Here is a 24,325-nt window from a genome sequence, read left to right on the forward strand (position 1 = left end):
CTTTGGTCTGTAGACTTTTTATTTATGCTGACATGAGTTAAGGCTGGGGGACTGTTGAGAATGAATAAATGTATTTAAAAATGTGAGAAGGACATGAAATTTGCAAGGGGCCAAAGGTGGAATGATATGGTTGAGATTTTTGTCCCTGCCCAAAGCTCAAGTCAAATTAGAGAAGGGCCCCGGTGGGAGGTGATTGGATCAAGGATGGATTTCCCCCTTGCTGTTTTCATGATAGTGAGTGAGTTATCGGGAGATCTGATGTTTTAAAAGTGTGTGGCACATCCCCCTTTCTTCTGTCTCTCTCTCCTGTCTCCATGTGAAAAAGGTCCTTGCTTCCCCTTCCCTTTTTGCCGTGATTGCAAGTATCCTGGGTCCTTCCAGTCATACTTCCTGTTAAGTCTGCAGAACTGTGAGTCAATTAAACCTCTTTTCTTTATAAATTACCCAGTTTCAGGTAGTTCTTTATAGAAGTGTGAAAACAGACTAATGCATCACCAAACCACTTGCCGCAATGGCTGAAGTAATTTCCATTCCCACCAGCAGTGTATAAGCATTCTCTTTTCTCTGCAACCCCACTAGCACCTTTATTATGTTTTTTTGAATTTTTAATAACAGCTATTCTGACTGGTGTGATTTGTGATGTTGAGCATTTTTTCATATGTTTGTTGGCTGCTTGTATGTCTTCTTGTATCTGTTCACACCCTTTGCCTACTTTTTAATGGGGTCATTTTTTGCTTGTTAATTTAAGTTTCTTATAGATTCTGGATGTTAGACCTTTGTTGGATGCATAGTTTGCAAATATTTTATCCCACTCTGTAAGTTGCCTGTTGACTCTGTTGATAGTTTCTTTTGCTGTGCAAAAGCTCTTTAGTTTAATTAAGTCCCATTTGTTTATTTTTGGCTTTGTTGAAATTGCTTCTGGCATCTTCATCCTGAAATCTTTGCCAGATCTTATGTACAGAATGGTACTTCCTAGGTTATTGTCCAGGGTTTTTATAGTTTTACATTTGACATTTAAGTCTTTAGTCCATCTTGAGTTGACTTTTGCATATGGTGAAAGGAAGGGGTCCAGTTTCAATTTTCTGCCTATGACTAGCCAGTTATCTCAGCACCATTTATTGAATAGGGAGACCTTTCTCCACTGCTTGTTGTCAACTTTGTTGAAGATCAAACGGTTATAGGTGTGTGGCATTTTTACTGGGCTCCCTATTCTGTTCCATCAGTCCATGTGTCTGTTATCATACCAGTTCTGTGCTGTTTTGGTTACTGTAGCCTTGTAGCATAGTTAGAAGTTTGGTAATGTGATGTCTCCAGCTTTCTTCTTTTTGCTTAGCATTGCTTCGGCTATTCAGGCTCTTTAACGTTCCCTGTGCATTTTAAAATAGTTTTTTCTAGTTCCGTGAAGAATGTCATTGATAGTTTTATAGGAATAGCATTGAATCTATAAATTGCTTTGGGCAATATGGCCTTTTTAACTATATTGATTCTTCCTACCCATCAGCATGGAATGTTTTCACAATTTTTTTGTGCCATCTCTGATTTCTTTGGGCAGTGTTTTGTAACTACTATTATTGTAGAGATCTTTCACCTCTCTGGTTAGCTGTATTCCTAGGCATTTTTTTCTTTTTGTGGCTATTGTAAATAGGATTGCATTCTTGATTTGGCTCTCAGCTTGGATTTTATTGGTGTATAGAAATGCTACTGATTTTTGTACATTAATTTTGTATCCTGAAACTTTGCTGAAGTTGTTTATCAGATCAAGGAGCTTTTTGGCAGAGAGTATGAAGTTTTCTAGGTATAGAATCATAGCATCTGAAAACAGAGATAATTTGACTTATTCTTTTTCTATTTGGATGCTTTTCATTTCTTTCTCTTGCCTGATTACTCTGGCTAGGACTTTTAGTACTTTGTTGAATAGGAATGGTGTGAGAGGGCATTCCTGTTTTGTTCCAGTTTTCAAGGGGAATGTATCTAGCTTTTGGCCATGAAGTATTATGTTGTCTATGGGTTTGCCATAGATGACAAAGTTATTATTTAGAGATACATTCCTTCAATGACTAGCTTGTTGAGGTTTTTTAACATGAAAGGATTTTGAATTTTATCAAAAGTCTTTTCTGCATCTATTGAGATAATCGTGTGGTTTTTGTTTTTAGTTCTGTTTATGTGATAAATCACATTTATTGAATTGCATATGTTGAACCAACCTTGCATCTCAGGGATAAATCCTACCTGATCATGGTGGATTAAGGTTTTGATGTGCTGCTAGATTTAGTTTGCTAGTATTTTGTTGAGGATTTTTGCATAGATATTCATCAAGGATCTTGGCCTGAAGTTTTTATTTTTTGTTGTGTCTCAGCTAGGTTTTGGTATCAAGATTATGCTAGTCTCATAGAATGAGTTATTGAGGAGTTCCTCCTCCTCAATTCTTTGGAATGGTTTCAGTAGGAATAGTAACAGCTCTTCTTTTTACATTTGGTAGAATTTGGCTATTAATCCATCTGGTCCATGGCTTTTTCTGATCAGTAAGCTTTTTATTATTGATTCAATTTTAGAACATATTATTGATCTGTTCAGGGATTCAATTTCTTCAGGGTTCACTCTTCAGAGGTATGTTTTCAGGAATGTAGCCATCTCTTATGGTTTTCTAGCTTGTGTGCAGAGGGGTGTTCATAGTAGTCTGTGAGGGTTTTTGTATTTCTGTGAGGTCGGTGATAATGTCCCCTTTGTAACTTCAGATTGTGTTTATTTGAATCTTCTCTCTTTTTATCTTTATTAGTCTAATTAATAGTCTGTTTACCTTATTTATTCTTCCAAAGAACCAACTCATGGACTTGTTGAATCATTTGTATGATTTTTCACATCAAAATTTCCTTCAGTTGAATCAACCTCTTGATAACTGAGTGGTAAAGAATAAGCCTGTCCATTTTATCCATTTTATCCACATAGTTTCTATCAGTGTTTTGTTTTGCTTTTTGTTTTCTGCAGTTTATATTTCCCCTCTTTTTTTTTAATTAATTCACTTCTGCTAAACTGTAAATTGTTTCTTTACTTTTTTTTTTTTTTTTTTTTTTTTTTTTTTTTGAGATGGAGTCTCGCTCTGTCACCCAGGCTGGAGTGCAGTGGCATGATCTAGGCTCACTGCAAGCTCCGCCTCCCAGGTTCACGCCATTCTCCTGCCTCAGCCTCCCGAGTAGCTGGGACTACAGGAGCCTGCCACCACGCCCGGCTAATTTTTTATATTTTTAGTAGAGACGGTGTTTCACTGTGTTAGCCAGGATGGTCTCGATCTCCTGACCTCGTGATCCACCCACCTCGGCCTCCCAAAGTGCTGGGATTACAGGCGTGAGCCACCACTCCTGGCCACTGTAAATTGTTTCTAAAGACAAAGAGAATCCTTTTAAATTTTAAGATAAATATAATTTGACAGGGAAATCAAGGTCACCCTAGATACAACTATATATGCTTAATCCAGAAAGGAACCTTCTTTCTGCCATCTTTAATTTTAAAAGGAAAGTCCTAACTCATTTTGGGGAAGAGAATTTGTTGTCACTTTTTCATAGCTTTCCCCATAATTAATTGCTGTCAAACCAAAGTATAGCGAAACTTGAAAAATAAAGTACTTTGGTTTAGTGAAAGTGATTTTTTCTTATAAATCTATTTTCAAAGTCCGAGTGTGTTATAATTAGGATGTATTAAATTATTCACTAAAAACAACTGCTGCATCTCATCAGATTAGTACTAGTGACACATACAGCTATAAATGTATCTCTTCAATGAGGTAGGCAACTATAAGAATATTTCATTTTCAATGTTAAATGAATGAATTATATGTTAATTAATTTGTACTTATTATTTATATATTAAATTTCTACTTCAGGGACAATAATGTTGGTGTAGAAACAAATATAACATAATTTTTGTTATTGTTATACTCACAGAAGACTTTGGGAAGCAAAATAAAGTTTTACCTGGTCAAATAGCAATGCATGAGGTAAACTGAAATTCAAAGCAACCCAAGGACTGTCAGAAGGAAGATCATAATAGTTGAATAAACATTACACAGTGTTATAAGAATCAGATATGGAGACATTTACGAGAATTGAAATAGACTGAAAACATTTAACTCGGAGAATAAAGGATCTGAGCTGAGTCTTGAAGAAGACACAGCTTTGATGAGCATCAGATACAGCATTTGCAGGTAAAATGTAGTAGATAATGGGTTCTAATAATTATTTTTCCTAAAATAGTATATAGTCATTCAATGTCAGGCTCTATCCTCACTTTGTCTGGATAGAGGATGTTAGGGCACATCAAAGACAATCACATTGCCCAAGCTTCTGCTGCTAGTTTATGCCAGAATCAGTTATGGCATCTAGGGTAAAACCTCTTCTCATGTCATCATGGCCACCCTGGTATCTTGGGGATAACCTAGTGAAGGCAGAGATGAGTTTGAATGATAGAATATTGGATTTTATTCACCTAAATATTTACACTAATATTTTGGAATAAGCAATGTGTCTCAAGTACAGCTCAAATAATGTGTTTCCCAAGACTGTCTTCAGATGAAGCCCATTTACACACTGGAGTGCCTTTCACAATCAACACTTCCGTCCTCTGCTTGCTATGCCTATAACCATATTAGTATACCTTATGGTATAAGGGACAATAGGCTCTGGAGTCATTGTTTGGATTTTGATTTTGACTCCTTTCTTCGTTATTTTCTGTGTAGTACTGAGGATCTTAATCTCTCTGTGTCTTTGTTTCTACCATGATATCTACATGAATGAGATCTACTTTATAATATAGAATACATTAAACCATAAATGTACAATATTTATTATATCTCCTAGTACATACTGAATGCTCGCTATCAGCCATTTATATTTTGGTTGTTAATAAATGCATTAATATAAAAGACAATGCTAAAGGTCACCAAACATCTAAGGTGCCTGATTTATATTATTCCTACAAAAAAGAGCAACGGTTATCTTAGTTAATAAAAATTTTACTTAACATATTATACTCTACAGAAAATATTATTTATATTATTAATAATAATGGCTATCTTTTAGTGAATGGTTTTCACATGCCAAGCACAATACTAAGCATTTCAATTAAGATAACATACAAAAGAAATGGTTATCTCTGTTTGGTGATATTATGAATATTTTTTCTTGTATCACATCTGTATTTTAGAATAAATATGTGTTACTCGGTTTAAAAAAAAGGATATAGAAAGATATTCTAACTATCAGGAATACAAGACACTTCAGAGCTGCAACTCATATGGCCTTCTTTGTGATGCGATACTGAATATTTGTTGTACTTCCAACCACAGATGGTATCATTCAGTGGTATTTAAAAGGACTTCTCTTCATAAATTCTGTAAAGTACATAAAGATTCCTTTCATAGGGAATGTAGTTGTGTGTTACTCTCTATGATGAGTGTTAATGTACACATTTGTTTTGCTAGAAAACCGAACATTTTTCAAAGATGTGTGAATTTATAATTTATTATGTGGATGAAAGATGTTCGTACATTATAACTCTTTTTCCTTCTAAAATTTACTGAAGGAGAAAAAAATTCCAACTCTTAAATCATTTCTGAATACTAAAATGTAGAATTACGGCAATTCAAATGGTGTTTATTATATACAAAAAAAAAAGAAAATGGAAATAATAAATTCACAGAAAGCTTAAACTAAGTAAGATAGTGATAAAATAATTTCTAACCTGGAAGTTTCCTGGTCTTGGTGTCAGTTAGAGGGATTGGAGGGGGAAAGGTACAGAAAGAAGATACAAGCTGAGAAAATGAAGACATTCTCATGATTAACAGGCCATTAGAAGTGAATTATAAAACATATCCTGGAGCCAGAATATCATTTTACTTACTGTTAAAAATGGAGAATCTATATTTCAATTGAAAGAATCTTCACTATAAGCAAGACTTTCCTCTGTGTCCTTAAATATGTGTCTGTGCAGTGAGAAACATTTTAAGTTTATAATACTATAAATTAGAAGGCAAGAAGTTTAAGTCAGTAACTTATTTGACAACATAACTAGAGATAAAAATGAAGGATTAAAAATAACATATACCTATAAATTGTCAGTTGTTCCTAAAATCATCAGTCTGTAAAAGTGTAAATTCATTATAAAGGTCATCAATTTATAGAAGTTGAAAAGTGAGTTAACTTAACTCTTAGGAAATACACATAGTGTAAAATATTATTGAGACATTATTTATTTAGAAATTTATTTAAACAGTTGCATGTATATGATATAAAATATATATAGACATTCATACTATGTACTTTTAGAGAAAGAAAAATCAATATATGCATATGTACATATATGTGTGTCTGCACATATGTATATACACACGTATGTATGAAATTAATATATACATTAAATACCATATGAGCATGTTCTAATTTTAAAAAGAGTTAAAATGTCTTGAATTCAGTTCTCAGGCATGCCCTGTAATTTTTTAATCAACTCACTTCACTTGATTTTTTTTAAGTGCTTATCATTATCTGAAAGGCTTCTTTCCTTACAAGTAGGTTTACTGGCTTATTCTCTGTCTACCCTCAACTAAAATGTGAGCTTCCTGTGAATTTTTTTGAGTAACAAATAATCAGCTCCCAGGATAGGGCTAGAATCATAATAGAGACCTCTGAAAGTATTATTTGAATGAATAAATAAATCTACCATTGAACATCAATGCATAAACTATAATTTGTGAGCCTACATCTTATTGTATCTTTTTCTTTTAAATCCCTAAGGCATATTGAAGGAATCTTTAATAACCCAATATTATATTAGTGAAGGAAATATTACTTGATTGTGGTAATTATTTCACAATGTACACATATATCAAATCATCACGCTGTGCACCTTGCATATATTCAATTTTTACTTGTCAATGATACATAAATAGAGCTGAAAGAAAAATTATTAATGAGAGTATTGTACCACTTGAATGATTCCTCTCACCACCATGAGGGATGAGTAGGGACTGTGCCCCTCTCATTTAAGCATAGTGAAAGACAAATTTCAAAGAGATCCAGCCAAAAAAATTAATATGTGTCCTGGGGAACATGTGAAAAGTTGACCAAAAAATCTAAGGGTGAGAGGCTGACTGTGGTGGCGGGAAGAAGCCTGTGATTTGAGGGATAACTGAACTCTTCCTGTTAAGTGTCCAAGTTTTGGCATACTTGATGTCATGTGTTCAAGGAAGGACATTCGGGGTGGGGACATTTACAGAGACTGAAGAGACAGAGGTTGGGGTTGTAGAAGCTGAGTGAGAAAGGTGATAGCATCTAGATTACATATAGACTTCCAAAGATTTTAGCTTTTATACTCAGAAAGTGGGGAGCAGTTAGAAGATTCTGAGCTGATAAGTGGCATGATTTATGCTCGAAATGGGTCACCCTAGCTTCTGTGTTGAGCATAGAAAATAGGAGAGAGAGGTGGAGGGGAAGACTAGTGTAATAATTCCGGAGATATTTATGATATCTTGCCCAGGTGGTAACCATTGTCATGTTTCACCTGGAACATTATAAATAGCCCCTGCTCCCTTTAACTGTCCTTCTTACTCTCTTCTCCTAAATCAATGATGTTGGATAGAAACTAAAAGTGAAAGAAAGAATGTGGAAGTCAGCTGTAGAGTCTCAGTTCAGGCAGCCAGCTCAAAGCAAGACCACACTGAGAGCAGGAAAGAGCTTCAGTTTAAGAGAAGTTTGGATTATTTTGATCACTACGTTGGATTAAATTAATTAATAAATAAACTGAGACCGTTCTTGTGACTATAAGTGACCATAGATATATTTTTTAATTTCTTGGCCGGGCACAGTGGTTCATGTCTGTAATCCCAGCATTTTGGGAGGCCAAGGCAGGGTTGAGGGGCAAGGGAGATCAGTTAAGGCCAGGAGTTCGAGACCAGCCTGGGCAACATGGTGAAATCTTGTCCCTAATAAAAATACAAAAATTAGCCAGACATGGGGCAAGTGCCTGTAATCCCAGCTACTCGGGAGGCTGAGGCAGGAGACTTGCTTGCACCCAGGAGGCACAGTTGCAGTGAGCTGAGATAGCGCCATTGCACTCCAGCCTGGGTGACAGAGCAAGACTCTGTCTCTCTCTCTCTCTCCATATATATATATATATATAATTTCTCAAGAGAGGACATAAGCTATGAGACTCAACCGATATTTTATCTGAGGGCAAGAGAAAACCAGTTTCAAGACAGCTTGAATGGTAGCCAGAATTAAGAAAAAAAAAGTTTTTTGCTTTTTGTTTTTTTCATTACATCCAACAAGTTCTGATCTTTTAACAGATTGGCTAAATGGGAGTTTTATTTATGTCTGTGGTGCTGTTTTTCCTTGGAAATGTTACAGACTCTTGATACTGGGATATTAAAGGTACTAGGAAGTCCTGCAGTAATAAAACCTTATTTCATATTTCCTAAAATCTGAACATGAGTCCCTTTGAAAGTATTACGTAAATGAAGTGAAAAAAGTTTACTCTTTTGAAACTCATGATGTACATGAGATTGCTTTCTAGCTTTGTCAGTTCCTAGCAGATCATTTCATATTTAGACCTTCTCTTATCTGTAAATAGCAAGTAATATTTTTATTACAGGTATTTTTGAGAAGAAGAATACAAATTATAATGTAGAAAAACTGCCTGGTTCAGTAACTATAAATGAAGTGGGTAATTAATAAAACCTTATTCATCTAATGTCTAGCACCAATGAAAAAATTACCTTTTCTTTCTATTTTAGTTAGACTTTGAGTGTAATTGCTTGAAGTAATTACATCTCTCATTTCATGGAAAATTATCAACATTGATCTATACAAGACCCATCTCTTGTTGACTGAATGTTTTATTCATTTTTAACTTCATTCCCTACTCTCAGTCAATATTTACTTTTCAGAAGTATTTTCTATGCATCATTTTGTTGATATATGCTTTTATAACATGTCTATTGTTGTTTGTGGTGCATATTATTTTAATTTATAAATATGGTATTATATTGTAGATTTTATCTCTTTCTCATTATTATTGTTATTATTATTTTTCATCTCCCCATTGTTTCCCTCTTTAGCTCTGTCTACATCTATATGATGACTATCTAGTCTTGCTGCATTATCCTCAATGATGTGCACCCACCGCATTTTACAAATACATTTCCCCAGTCATAGGCAACCACACTACTTACAACATCTCATTCTCCAAAATAAAACTATGATTAATATCTACACTCATGTCTCCCGAGGGGCCTATATGAGAATTTCTTTGGGATGTAAACCCAGGTGTAAGCAAATGTTTCAATTTACTCAAAATTGTGCCATAAATTGTCCAAAATGTTGCACCAGACTTGAATCCCACCAGTAATACAGTGTTCCTGTATTTCAACATCTGCTTATATTCCAACACCAACTTGACTTATCCAGCTGTTTAAAATGTGCCAGCTTAAGGAGTATAAAGCAATATCTTCTTGTTTTAATTTATAGTTTTCCGTTTCTAATGTGTTTTAAAGTCTGTTGTTGTTTTGATGCTTTCGGCTTTGTCAAATGCTTTAATATAACCTTTATTCATTTTTCATTTGTTTTCATCTTTCTTCTGGTTATTGTTGATAATGATGATTTGCAGGAGCTCTTTGCATATTCTTAGTCAGTCCTTGATGTTTTTTGATATTGCAAATATTTCTCTCAATTGGGCAGAGGGAAAATGTACGGCATAGTGGTAAAGAATATGGATTCTTCATTTACTTTCCAAGTAATCTTAGACAAGTTACTTAACTAGATTTTTGTTGGTTTTCTTTTTCAGTCATCAGCAAAATGAGCATAAGGACTCCCTGGCACACAGTAAACACTATATAGGTATTAGCTCTTATCATCTCTTGTTTGATTTTATTCATGGTGTTTTTGTTTAAGATAAATTCTTCATGTTGAGTTGTAATTGAATTTTTTATAGTTCAGTGTTTGTGGATTTTGTTTAGAAAGTCTTACTTCACTCCTATATCACAAAGTGTTACACTGTCTTTTCTTCTATTAAATTTGTTGTCTGACTCTTCACTTGTGGACCTTTAATCTATTGAATATATTGTAATTTTAACACTGAATGTGGTATTAGATAAAGATCCAGTTTACTTTTTTCTCCAGGTTGAGCCATTTGTGACAATCTCAACTGCAAAGCCCCATTCATTCGTGTGGCCACCTAACCATTTATATTTTTAAAATGTGACACAAGCAAACTGTAAACTAAGAGTGTAACAATAGCTTTGATATTAGTGTTGAAATGGAGAATACGACTTGGAATAGGTGGGAAGGAGCACCTGAGTTTATGGTCTAATCTGCCCCCAGAGAAATCAAAGATTTTGTGAGCTACAATTTCTGATTCTATGATATAAGTAATCATTTGACTCTAATAAAATAATTTTGTCACCTTTCAAAAGGAATCTTGATTACATGCTAAATGACTGCATCCATATGGTTTTGGAATTGCTATTTAAAAGACAAAGCTTTCCTTTTTAAGCTCTCTCTGTGTTCCTTTCCCTCCTCACCCCAATATAATCTGATTTAGTTAAGAGTGGACGTGAATGGATTCTATTTCTTCAAGGAAATAAAAAAAAAATCTCATTCACAATTACTGTAATTATTAGGTATGGAACAGAGAAAGAAGAGAAAAGGAATGTAAGATGGTGATAGGTTAAAAGGATCATGGGCGTCGAAGGTAGATGTCTTTGGGATGTAAATCTTGGCTAAATAATTTTTAATACACATGTCTACTCCAATACTCAGTTTTCTCATCCTTACTGCATACATTTGTGGTGTTATTTTAATAAAAGAACAGACCTCTTAAGTTTCTAGCCAAATGTTTGGTAATATAATAGTCAATACATGTTAATCTTCCTTCTTTTGCTTTCTTAAATATAAAATTAGAAAGTCAATTTACAATTATAAATGCAATTTTCTTTATAAAGATAATGTTTTAACTGGCTTACATTTTATGTTTTTCAGACTTGCATCATTTATATTTTTAATTCATCGAGGATGAGAAAATTGATTAACACAAAATCTTTTCATGTCTTTTCTGATGAGAGACTAGCTGAGTCCAAGAAGAGAAGCCCTTGAAGAGTGTATTGAATTTTAGACAAGCATTCACACATTGGCTTCTTTGGTGCCAGGTAATTAGAATTTGTAATTTGGTATTAATTAAATTGCAGACTACACAAAGGCCTTGATCAGTGGCCTTTTGACTGCCTCCACCCTTTTTGGAGGAAACAAACAAAACACAAATTAGCCTTTAAAAATATGCCCATTGATTTCTCCTCATCTCCCCAAACATATACAACCCCACCAGATATATATTTATGTTGGGTATAATGTCAACATATATCAAATGTGCCAATTAAACACAGAGCTCCTCTAAACTACTGAGCATGTTATTATTATTATTTTAATTTTTAAAACATTTCTAACTTAACAGAAACATTGGCTGGGCAGCACTAATTGTATCATTCCTATGTACTACCAACTTCTCACCAGTATTGAGCTTGATCTTCAAAACTCTCCCCAGATAGGGCTATTTTTCCTTTGGCTCTATTCTTATTCCTTCCTGTTTTCCCTCCTCTGTTTTTGATGCTTTTTATTTTGGTTAGCATGTTTCTGATCAGCATGAAAACTGCCCAGAAGCTTTCCTGTCTTGCAGAACTAGTTAATGAGATTGTTGCTGCCTTCAGATTCTATAAAGGACTTCTCAAATATTGGGTGAGATTAAAGTCAAAATCAAGAGAATTTATATTTCAGTTGAATCTATGTAAGTCTGTTAAAAAAGTAATGGGCTCAGGGTCAAACATCAGTAATTGACCCTCACTCTACAGATTATTAATTGTATGACTGTATTTCTCAGTCTTCTCATCTATAAAACCAGGTTAGCAAAAACTGCCTGCCTACTTCAAAAGGCACATATAAAAACTAAACTAAAAGCCATACAAAACAAAGTGGATAGCTCATTTGCTTTACTTGGAATGACAATTCAACATAGTATTTTAAATTCCTGTCTTTTAAAACAGTGATTTCACACATATTGGCTCATTAAATTCTTCTTATTATCAAGAGTTGCTTAATACATTTGAGAACACAAAACAATGGCCTTTTCTGTCCCTTTTTTAGATGGTAATTATTCTTTAGTAAAGTCGGGTTGTTTTAATTGAAAATGAATTTAGGTTTTTAATCAGGATTAGCACAAGTCGATGTGTTCTCAGTTGTTGAAAGTTAAACTAGTATTGCTATATTTCAATGATTGCTAGAATAAAGAAATAAAAAATAAAGAAATTTTGAGTAAAGCTTTATGAGTTATATAAATGCATAATTATATTTGCATAGATAAACAATAAACTTTTTTTCTATTTTTGGTAAGTAATAAGTTAATATGTAAGAATGAAAATGATTCAAATATTTGGCTGTTTCTAATCTTAGATTAAAGAATGAAGAAAGGATCAAATCGAGACATCCGGGGGAAAGAGTTCCCTGGCAAAACTCCAATCTGCCTGAGCACTGAGGTGGAGCCACAGAAGTCCTGGTCATTTGCAACCGGGAGGAGCCTGGCCCCTCCTCTTCCTGTGTGGAATCTGGGATTTAATCTGTGAGGAGGGAAAGCCACGGGCAGGAAGCACAGGCTCTCACTTCACTAAGCGTCTCTGTTTCCCCTTTTTATTTCTTTATGCCTAATAAATCCCATTTTTCTCACTCTTCAAATAGTCTTCAACCCAAAATTTTCATGACCATGGAACAAGGACCCCATCTTTAGCTGAACTAAGGAAAAGTCCTGCAACAAAATTCTTTGCTAAAAATACATGAGGTTGCCTTTTCCTTCTTAATCTTAAAAGAAATATATTTCAAGGGTTAATGTTTTAGTAATTCAAAAATTATCAAGCATTTGTTCACAACCATAAGATGTGCATTGTTTTATATTCCTACTTAATAATAGACTATAATTGTCTAATTAGACTGCCGATGTTGATCTTTGTGGCTCATTGCATTGATTATAAGCAGTGTTTTGGGTTTGTGTGTGTGTGTCAAATTTAGGGTTTTTTGGCATGGCTGCTGGTAGCCTGTATCCAGTATCCTGTATTAATTCTAATATTTGCATTTTGAACATATTTACAAGTTGCTAAAATAGCAAAACTTCAAGACGAGCCTGGCTGATATGGCAAAACCCCGTCTCTACTAAAAATACAAAAATTAGCCTGGTGTGGTGGTGCACGCCTGTAATCCCAGCTACTTGGAAGTCTGAGGCAGGAGAATCTCTTGAACCCAGAAGGCGGAGGTTGCAGTGGGCCGAGATCGCACCACTGCACTCCAGCCTCGGCGATAGAGTGAGACTACATCTCAAAATAAAATAAAATAAAATAAAAATAGCAAAGCTATGTATGGTTTCTCTGAGTTTTGTAATTTATCATTGTTAACTGCAGAAATTTATTATATGAGACATATAAGTGAATTTGGATTGGGTTTAATTTTATATTTTTGAATATAGTTCTTCAAGATAAATTTTATCTTAGACCTCAAGAAATAAAAATAAATTAGATATACAAACAAACACAAATGTATGCAGTCCTTGCCTAATTTAAGACATTAACTTGGGATAAGTCAAAGGTATATGTTGCAATTCCTGGAGTAACCACTAAAAATAATACAATACTATTATATCTAGAAATCTAATAGAGTAATTAAAAAATTTTATTAATCCCCAAAAAGGCAGAAAAGTTAGGAAATACACACATACATACACACACACACAGATACAAAAACAATAGCAGTTAGAGACCTAAATAAAATAATCATCATAATTATACCAGGAAAAGATTGCTAAACAGAATTTTAAAAGGATCGATTTTATCCTGTCTACAAGAGACGCATGTTAGAAACAAAAATACAAAAAGATTGAAGCAAAAAGATGAAAAAAGATATACTAAGCAAACAACAGTAAGTCAAAGAAAGTTGGATGACAATACCAATATTGGAAAAAAATCAGCTTCAAGATGAAGAGGAATATGAAAGAAGGACATTGTATAATGATAAAAGAATGAATATATTTTCAAAGTATAATAGGTATAAATATATGTGCCCAATAAAAGATTATCAAATGTAATGAAGCAAAAACTGTCAGAATTAAAGACAGATGTATAGAAATTCACAATTATACTTGTTGACTTTAACTTCTCTCATTCAATAATGAATACATTACTAGACAAAGAACCAGTAAAGATATGAAAGATGAAAATGACACTACCAACTCCTTTATCCTAGTTTTTATTTATAGAACATAGCACCCAACAACTACAGAATGAATATTTTTTCCAATCTCATGTAGAAAGTTCATCAAGATAGACTATATTATGGGCTATAAACAAATCTCTATAAATTTCAAAAACAAAATAAAAATAAAATAAGTAAGTTTTCTGACCACAATAAAGTTATAATAGGAAACACAACCTTAAAAATGTTTTGAAAAGAACCAAACATTTAGACATTAATTAACTCATTTCTAAAGAACTTATGAGCAATTAGCAAGTATTTTTTAACCAAATAATAATGAAAGCACAACACATCAAAATTAGTGGAATACAGTTAAAGCAGTGCTTTATTTCAGAACATGTGACTTTAAATTCTTATATTGGAAAGAATAATAACCTAAAGTCAAAGATACAAACTTTCATCTTTGGGAAGTACAAAAAAATATCAAATTAAACTCAAGAAAAAAATAAGTAATGAACAAAAAAATAGAAATAACTCATGCTATAGAAAAATCAATAAAAAGGTAATTCTTTGAAAAATTTAAAAAGTATATATAAAAGTCTAGCTAGATAGTTCAAGATAAAAATAAAAAAAGGAGAATACAAGTTACCAACATTGGGAATGAAGACAGGGACACCATTTCATACTCTGTAGAGATTAAAAATTAAATAAATACTATAAATAAATCTATGCCAATTATTTTTTCAACTTAAATGAAATGAACAATTACTGAGAAAACACAATTACCAAGATCCATACAATAATGAATAGAAAATTTAAATAATTCTTGTATTAGTTTCCTGTTGCTGGTATAACAAATTACCACAAACCTAGTGATTTGAAACTACACAAAAATTTGTCTTATGTTCTGTAGGTCAATATCTAAAATGAGTCTCACCGGACTAAAATCAAGGTGCCATCCAGACTGCATTTTTTCTAGAGACACTAGGGAAAAAACTTTCCTGCCTTTTCCATTTTCTAGAGAGCATCTGAATTAGTCTGCTAATGGTCCCTTTGTCTATCTTCAAAGCCGGCAATGGCCAACTAAGCCTTTCTTGAATTGCATCACTCTGATACTGGCTTTTCTATCTTCTTATTCTACATTTAAGGACACATGCGATTATATTGAGCCTTTCCAGATAATCCAAGATAAACTCCTTATCTTAAATTCAGCTGGTTAATATTAAAATTGCTCTCATAATTCTACTTTGTTATAAAAAGTAGCAATTCACAAGTTGTGGAAATGAGGATGTAGACATTTGTGTGAGGCCACTCTTCTGTTTACCATAGCTCACTGTATATATTAAATCAATTAAATTAAAAGCTCAGACCTTTGGCTTAGACAACTCTAAGCCCAAATGCTTTCATACTCAAAATCTATTCAACATTTATAGGAGAAATAATATAAATTTTACAACAAATTATTCAGAATAAAAAAATATTTATCAACCCCTGTTTGTAAAGTTCATGTTCTTGTACAGTAACACTAGATCAAGACATTACAAGTAAAGAGTAGTATACACCAATAATGTCATAAGCATAGATATATAAATCCTAAACAAAATATGAGCAAATCAAATGCAATACTATATGAAAGGAATTACACATCATAACCAAATGGAATTTATATCAGGAATGCAAGTTAGTTTAGTATTTGAAAATTAATCAATGCATGTCACAAAATTAATGAAGAAAACCGAAGAAAAAACATATGAGCCTAACTATAAATGTATAAAAAGTATTTGACCATACTCATTCATAATAAAAGCCTACTAAAATAGAAGAGAACTTTCTCAACTTTATAAGAGATATCTGTAAATCTACAGGAAATGTACTTAAAAGTAAAAGAAGATTTTCCTCTTAAGATTTGGACAAGGCAAGGATACCCCCTCTTTTCTCTTTTATTCAACATTGTTTGGAGGTCCCAGTAATTGTTATAAGAAAAAAAACAGAATGAATGAAGTAAACCTCTTTATTCATAGATGACAGGAATGATCATATTAAATAGCCTAAGAAACATTCAAAAAACAAGTAAAGAAAAAACTACCAATGAGTAATTTTAGCAAGATTCTAGGACATACAGTAAATAATTGAAGATCAATAATATTTCTATGTACTAATAACAAATCATTAGAAATTTTAAAAACTATTTAATATAAGATGGTATCAAAACATGAAAATACTTAGGGATACGTTCAAAAACATTTGTGCAACAAATGTACCCTGAAAACTCTGTCAATATAACTCTGTTGATAGATATTAAAGAAGACTTAAATAAATATAGAAATATACTGCATTCATGAATAGGAAAGCTCAGTATTGTTAAGATGTTAATTTTCCCCAAATTGAACCATAGATTCAATGTAATCCCAGTTACTTTTTTTCTTTTTGGTAAACAATGACAAACTGATTTTAAAATTGAATTAAGACGTGTACACAAAAATTTACACAGAAATGTTCATAGCAGCATTATTCATAATAGCTAAAATGTGGAAACAATCTGAATGTCTATGAACCGATAAATGGATGAGCAAAATGTGGTATATTCATAAACTGGAATATCATTTGTTCATAAAAAAAGTACTAGTACATGCTACCGCATGGATGTACCTTGAAAACATTATACTGAAATGTTTGCAGTGAAAGAAACAAGTCACAAAAGATCACATATTAAATGATTCCATTTATGTGACATGTTCAGAATAAGCCAGTCTACAGAGACAGAAAGTACCTTGGTGCTTGCCTAAAGCTGAGAGAATAGGAAAGTTGGGGATGATAGCTAATAAATATGGGGTTTCTTTTTGAGGTCATGAAAACGTTCTCCAGTTGACTGTGGTGATAGTTGTACACTTCAAATGGGTGAATTATATAGTATGTTAATTATATCTTAAGAGATCTGTTACCCCCAAAAAAGAAATCACAATAAAAAATTTATACAGCAATGTAAATGGTATAGGATACCCAATGCAATTTTTTTAAAAGGGGAGTGAAGTGAAGGATATATACTACCTTATATCAAGATTTAATATAAAACTATAAGACCACAATAGTCATGGTGCATTCTTGGGATAAGAATAGACATGTAGATTAATGGAACAGAATAGTGAATCCAGAAATACACTCACAACATATGGTCACTTTATTTTAACAACGTTCAAAGGCAGTTCAATGAAAAAAAAATGTCTTTCTAACAAAAGATAATGGAACAACTGTGTGTTTGTATGGGCAAAAATGAACTTCCACTATTACTTTATAATAATTAACCAATTTATAAACCTAAATATAAGAGCTAAAAGAGTTTCAGAAGAAAATTTGGGAGAAAATCTCTGTGTTCTTAAGAGTGTTCAAGAATTCTTAGGTAAGACACAAAGAATCATCATCCATAAATAAAAAGGATTGATAAATTGGTTTTAATCAAAATTTAAAATGTTTATACTTGAACGATAATGCTTAAGGGATTCCTACATATGGAACGACAATACTACCATCTTGAAAACCCATGAAAGTACAAAACTCTCTAGAACAGAAACGTTACATAATGTACATAAATGAAAAAGAGAAAGGAGTCAAACATTATCACAACAAAAACCTACCACATTGTAAAGGTAAAAAAAAAAAAGAAGAGAAGGAAAAGAACAAAGAATACCTATAACAATCAAAAACAATAAACAAAATGAACAAAGTAAGTCCTTACCTATCAATAACAACTTTGAATATGAATGATTAAAATTACTCATTAAAAAATATAGAAGGGCTGATGCGCTGAATGGTAAAAAAGAAAAAAAAAAAAAAACCCAAGTCCCAACTATTATGCTTTTTACACAAAGTCACTTCAGTTGTAAAGACACAAATAGACTGAAAGTAAAAGGACGGATAACATCATTCCACACAAACAGAAATCAAAAGTTCTAGGAGTAAGTAAACATATTGGTAGACTATAATCAAATAAAATAACAAGAGACAATGAAGGTCATTATATAATGACAAAGAGATCAATTCAGCAAGAGGATATAAAAAGTGTAAATATAAATGTCCAATACTGGAACACCCAGATATATAAATAAAGTATTATCAGAACTAAAGAGAGATAGAGACCTCACTACAATAATAGTTGGGGACCTTGACACCCTGCTTTCACTCTGGACAGATCATCTAGACAGCAAATCAACAAAGAAATGTTGGACTTAGTCTGCGCTATAGACCAAATGGACCTAACAGTCGTTTAGAGAACATTCAGTTAAACAGCTGCAGAATACACACTCTTTTCATCAGCACATAGAACAATATCCAGAACAGACCATATGTTAGGCCACAAAACAAGTCTTAACAAATTTTAAAAAATAGAAATCATACCAAGTATCATTCCAGACCACAATGAAGTAAAACTAGAAATCAATGACAAATAGAACTTTGGAAACTGAACAAATACATGGAAATTAAACACATGCTCCTGAATGATCATTTGCTCAATGAAGAAATTAAGAAGAAAATTAAAACATTTCCTGAAAGCAATGAAAATAGAAACTCAACATATCAGAACCATGGGATATGGCAAAAGCAGTGTTAAGAGAGAAGTTTGGCAATAAACCCCTACATGGAAAAAGTAGAAAGATTTAAATAAACAACCTAATGATGCACCTCAAGGAACTAGAAAAATCAATACACCAATGTGAAATTAGTAGAACGAAAGAAAGCATAAATATCAGAGCAGAACTAAACAAAATAGGCTTAAAAACATACAATGAAGAAACAAAACGAAAGGTTGGTTTTGCAAAAAGATAAAATTAATAAACTATTAATTATACTAACCAAGAAATAAGTAAAAAGACCTAAACAAATAAAATCAGACATAAGGAAGGAGACATTACAACTGATACCAAAGAAATTCAAAGACTCACTACAAACTTTTGTGAACAATTATGCATTAACAAATTGTAAAACCTAGAGAGAATGAATAAATTCCTGGACATAGACAAGCTACCAAGATCGAACCAGGAATAAATAAAAAATCTGGACAGACCAATAATGAGTAACAAGATTGAATCTGTAACAAAAAGTTTTACAACAAAGAAAAGCCCAGTACCGATACATTTATTACTGAATTCCAAAAAACTTATAAAGAAATACTAATACCAATTCTTCTCAAACTATTCCCAAAAAGAGATGAGGAAGAATTTCTTCCTAAATCATTCCAAGAGGTCAAAATTACCCTTATACCAAAACCAGACAAGGACAAAACAAAACAAAAAAAGGAAAACAAAGGCTAATATTTGTGATGAACATAGATTCAAAAATTGTCAACAAAATACTAACAAACCAGATCCAACAACACATTAAAAAGACTACATCATGATTAAGTGGGATTTATACCAGGGATGAAAGAATAATTCAGAATATGCAAATCAATATGTGACACATCACATTAACGGAATAAACTACAACACCACACTATAATTTCAATAGACACAGAGAAAAAATTTGACAAAATTCAACTTTCCTTCAAAATTAGGGCTCTCAACAATTTAAGCATAGAAGAAGCACATCTCAATCTAATAAAGCCTATATATGACAAACCCACAGCTAATATCCTACTAAATGGGAACTAGAACTGGAACAAGAATGCCCACTTTTACCACTTTTAATCAACATTCTACTAGAAGTCTTAAAAAGAACAATCAAGGAAGAGGAAATAAAAGCATTCAAACTAAAAAAGAGAAAGTGAAATTGTCCTTCTTTGCAAAAGAAATTTTCTTATATATAAAATATCTTAAAGACTACCAAAAGAGTCTTCAAACTGATATATTCAGTAAAGTTTCAGTATATAAAACCAATAAGAAAAAATCAGTAGCTTTTCTATGTACCAGTAATAAACTAGCTGAAAAAGAAATCAAGAAAGCAATCCCACTTACAATGGCTATAAAAAATACCTAGGAATAAATTTGAATAAGGAGGTAAAAGACCTCTACAACAAAAACTATAACACATTAATGAAAGAAATTGAAGACGGAAGAAACAAATGGAAAGACCTCCTATGCTTATAGATTAAAAAAATATATTGTTAAAGTGATAATACTACCCAAAGCAATCTACAGATTTAATGCAGTTACTATCAAAATACCAGTGACATTCTTCACAGAAATAAAAAAAAGTCCTAAAATTTGTATAGAATCACAAAAGACCCTGAATAACCAAAGCAATACTAAGCAAAAAGTACAAAGCCAGAGGCATCACAATATCTAACTTGAAAACATATTAAAAGCTGTAGTAATCAAAACAACATGATACTGGTTTAAAAACAGGCACATAAACCAATGAAGCAGAATAGAGAACCCAGAAGTAAATCTACATTATTTACAGCCAAAAGAGTTTCGACAGAGAAGATACATTGGGAGAAACAATATACTCTTAAATAAATGTTGCTGGGAAAACTGTATCTTCAAATGCAGAAGAATGAAATTAGACTCTTACCTCTTAGCATATACAAAAATCAACTCAAAATATATTCGAGATTTAAATACAAGACCTCAAACTATAAACCTACTAGGAGAAAAAAAACATAGAGAAAATACTTCAGGACATTGGTCTAGACAAAGATTTTATGGCTAACATATCAAAAGCATAGGAAACAAAACAGAAAAAATAGACAAATGAGAATATATTAAGCTAAAAATCTTCTGTAAAGCAAAGGAAACAATCAATAGAGCAAAGAGCCTATAGAATGGGAGAAAATATTTGCAGTCTATTCATCTGACAATGACTAATATTCAGAATACACAAATGACTCAAGTGACACAATAGCAAAAAGAAAACCCAAATTTTACCATTAAAAAGTAGGCAAGGATGGGCAAATCATGCGGTCAAGAGTTCGAGACCAGCCTGACCAATATGGTGAAACCCTGTCTCTACTAAAAATACAAAAATTAGCCAGGCATGGTGGTGCGTGCCTGTAATCCCAGAAACTCGGGAGGCTGAGGCAGGAGAATCACTGGAACCCAGGAGGCGGAGGTTGCAGTAAGCCGAGATCATGCCATTGCGCTCCAGGCTGAAAGACAGAGTGAGACTCCATTTCAAAAAAAAAAAAAAAATGTAGGCAAACAGTCTGAAAATACATTTCTCAAGAGAAGACATAGAAATGGCAAACAGGTATATGAAAAAAATGTCCAACATCACTACTTATCATGGTTATGCAAATTAAAATCACAATGAGACATTTTGCCCAGTTAGAATAATTATCAGCAAAAAGGCAAAAATATCAAATGCTGGCAAGGATGCAAAGAAAAGTGAACTCTTAGACACTGTTGGTAGGAATGTAATTTAGTACAGCCATTATGGAAAACAGTAGGGAGGTTTCTCGAAATTACAAATAGGACTACCATAGGATCCAGCAATTCCACTACTCCTTATTTATCCAAAAGAAGAAAAACAGTATATGCAAAAAAAAGTATGCGTATGTGCACCCCACTCATGTTTATTACAGCACTCTTTACAATAGCCAAGATATGGAATCAACATGGGTGTCCATCAACAGATGAATGGATAAGAATTGTGGTGTATCTCCACAATGGAATACTATTCAGCCTTAAAAATAATCCTGTCATTTGCAGTCACATAATGGAACTAGGGTTTGTGATGTTAAATGAAATAAGCCAGGCACAGAAAGCACCCACTGTCACTCATAAAATAGTTGATCTAATGGAGGTAGAGTGTAGAGTAGTGATGACCAGAGGCTGTTAGGGAAGACTGGCAATGAAGAGAGGTTGGTTGATGTATACAAGCATACAGTTAGAAGAAGAAACTAATTCTAGTGTTCAACAGCAAAGTAGGGTGACGACAGTTAACAATGATTTGTTGTATATTCTAAAATAACTAGAAGAAAAGATCTGAAATGTTTCAAACACAAAGAAATGATAAATATGTTAGGTGATGGCTATCCTAATTACTCTGATTTGATCATTATACATTGTATTCGTGGATCAAAATACCACATGGAGCCCATAAATATGTAAAATTATTGTGTATTCATAAAAATAAATAAATAGGGATTGGGGATAGGAGGACAGAAGTAAGTAGAGAAGTGATGGGACTGAGGAAATTAAATAAAAAATACAATTTCTATACCTGGGTCAAGTTACTTGAACAAGGCAGTTATGTGGGATGATGAGGGCATGTATAAATAGGATGGGATTATTTTGATGCCTGCAGAGTGCAAAGTCAAAGGCAACTAGGAAAATATAAACTGCTCACATAGTATCCCCAGGTAAAGCAGATGGAATATGCAACTCCCATCTCAACAGATGTGAAAAAAGCCACATATGCTTGAAGCTGAAAGCACAGCATACCTTTGATGACACATTGAATAGACAGAGTGTTGAAACCTTGATTTGTAATCCCTATTGTGGCAGACATATTTGTGTATTTGAGCAAGTCACTTTCCTCTCTGAGTTTCTGATTTCTCTGAAAAATGAGAAATTTAAATCAGTTTCCAAGCTCTTTCTATACTTTACTGCTTCTTTCATGTCATCTTTACATCAATGCCACTAAATTTATCTTCATTTTATTTGAATTTACTTTTATTTTTATATATTTTGCTCTTACTTTTGAAAAGGGCAATATGTTGAGAGTTTTAAGATCTTTGTTGCCTTCCTTTAATTAGGTTAGTTTTGAATTCAATATAAATATTCATTAATAGCCTTTGACATTTTGAGTACACGTTGAGGCTACATTTGTGACCAGGTTCCTGTCCTCATGAACCACTTTCCAGTGGAGGAGACAAATACAGCTCAAATTTTAAGTTGCATAAAGTTTGTAATTCTTTTACAAAATACAATTGACTAGCTGTTTTTTAGAAATTTGAAATATTAAAGAATATTACATAGAGATATTAAGTACATCTCACAGATTATTAAAAAAATTATTGTTAATTTTTGAATATTTGAACACAAAATGGTCACCAACCCTATACTGCCAACATATCCTCTTAATGGATACAATAAAATGGCAGCGGTTAGGTAAGGAAGATAAAATCTCCCAGCATGATACAAGAATAGGCAATGTCCTTCGCCCATCCGTGGCCATGTCTTTGAATCCTGCTGATAATCTCTCCCACTGGAGGCAGTTTAACTAAAAGAGCAAATAGGCTCAGCATATGGTTAGCCTAATTATCACTGGAAACAGTAAAACTCATTAACATTTTAATGATATATGTTTTTTAATGAAACCTGCAAAGGTAAGAGGAATATGCACATGCGGTCATATAAATGAAAAATACAAAAACCAGTAGAGTTATTATACTTTCTTATGGCAGGGGCTGCCTTGCAGCCAGGGTAGCTGAGATAATGTCCATCTTCAGAACGAAAGGTCCTTTTCTTTCTTATTTCATTCATGGAAATAGTCACCGTTATCATTCATGTATTCTTCCGCGACCCTGTTCTTTTGGTGTGTCTAAATCTATCTCATATTTAAACCAGCTAAAATTCTCCATCATCTGTGAAGACTGCCCATATGGGCTTCTTTTGAATTAGTATCTTGTCTCTCTAATTCTTTCAGTGGTAACTGTCCTCTTATGATAACATAGCCTACTGTCTTAATATATATGGTATGCTCTCTTGCTTACTCCTTGTTTCATGAGGGTATGTTTTATTCCCCTAAACAGATTTTAAAGTTATGACATGCTAATTAGGCTGATGAAAATTATTTGTTGGCTGGGATGCTGTTTAAATATTTAGCTTTATTTAAATTATTATTCGTTAAATTCAGTATTATACAAAGTGGGATTGCGGAGTTAGAAGATGTCATTTTACTGTGCATTTTATATCACTGCTCAGGTGAATAATGTGAATGACAAGTTAGGATCTTCTAATATTTGCATTTAAAAATATTTCTAATTCTTCAATGTCTTTTCTGAAATATGATAATTAAGAGAATATGATAATTAAGAGACCAATTAGTGGAATTAGGGCTGCTGGTGTTCAAAGTTTTTTTCTTCTACTATCCGTGTAACCAAAAGCAAATTTCTTAACTTC

General features: G+C 32.9%; 1 long non-coding RNA gene across 2 annotated transcripts in view; it reads left to right on the top strand.

Annotated features, from left to right (window-relative positions):
- The window catches only part of LOC103892400 (uncharacterized), a 97,012-nt gene extending 84,251 nt beyond the window's left edge, over positions 1 to 12,761 (top strand). For both annotated transcript variants that reach the window (XR_008513145.2, XR_010137006.1), the window contains exons 10-12: positions 11,022 to 11,188; positions 11,663 to 11,771; positions 12,483 to 12,761. This is a non-coding gene — a long non-coding RNA (uncharacterized LOC103892400). The remainder of the gene's footprint in view (positions 1 to 11,021; positions 11,189 to 11,662; positions 11,772 to 12,482) is intronic.
- Positions 12,762 to 24,325: the final 11,564 nt, after the last annotated feature.

Source organism: Pongo abelii, chromosome 15 (genome assembly GCF_028885655.2).
Source record: "Pongo abelii isolate AG06213 chromosome 15, NHGRI_mPonAbe1-v2.0_pri, whole genome shotgun sequence".
NCBI lineage: Eukaryota > Metazoa > Chordata > Mammalia > Primates > Hominidae > Pongo > Pongo abelii.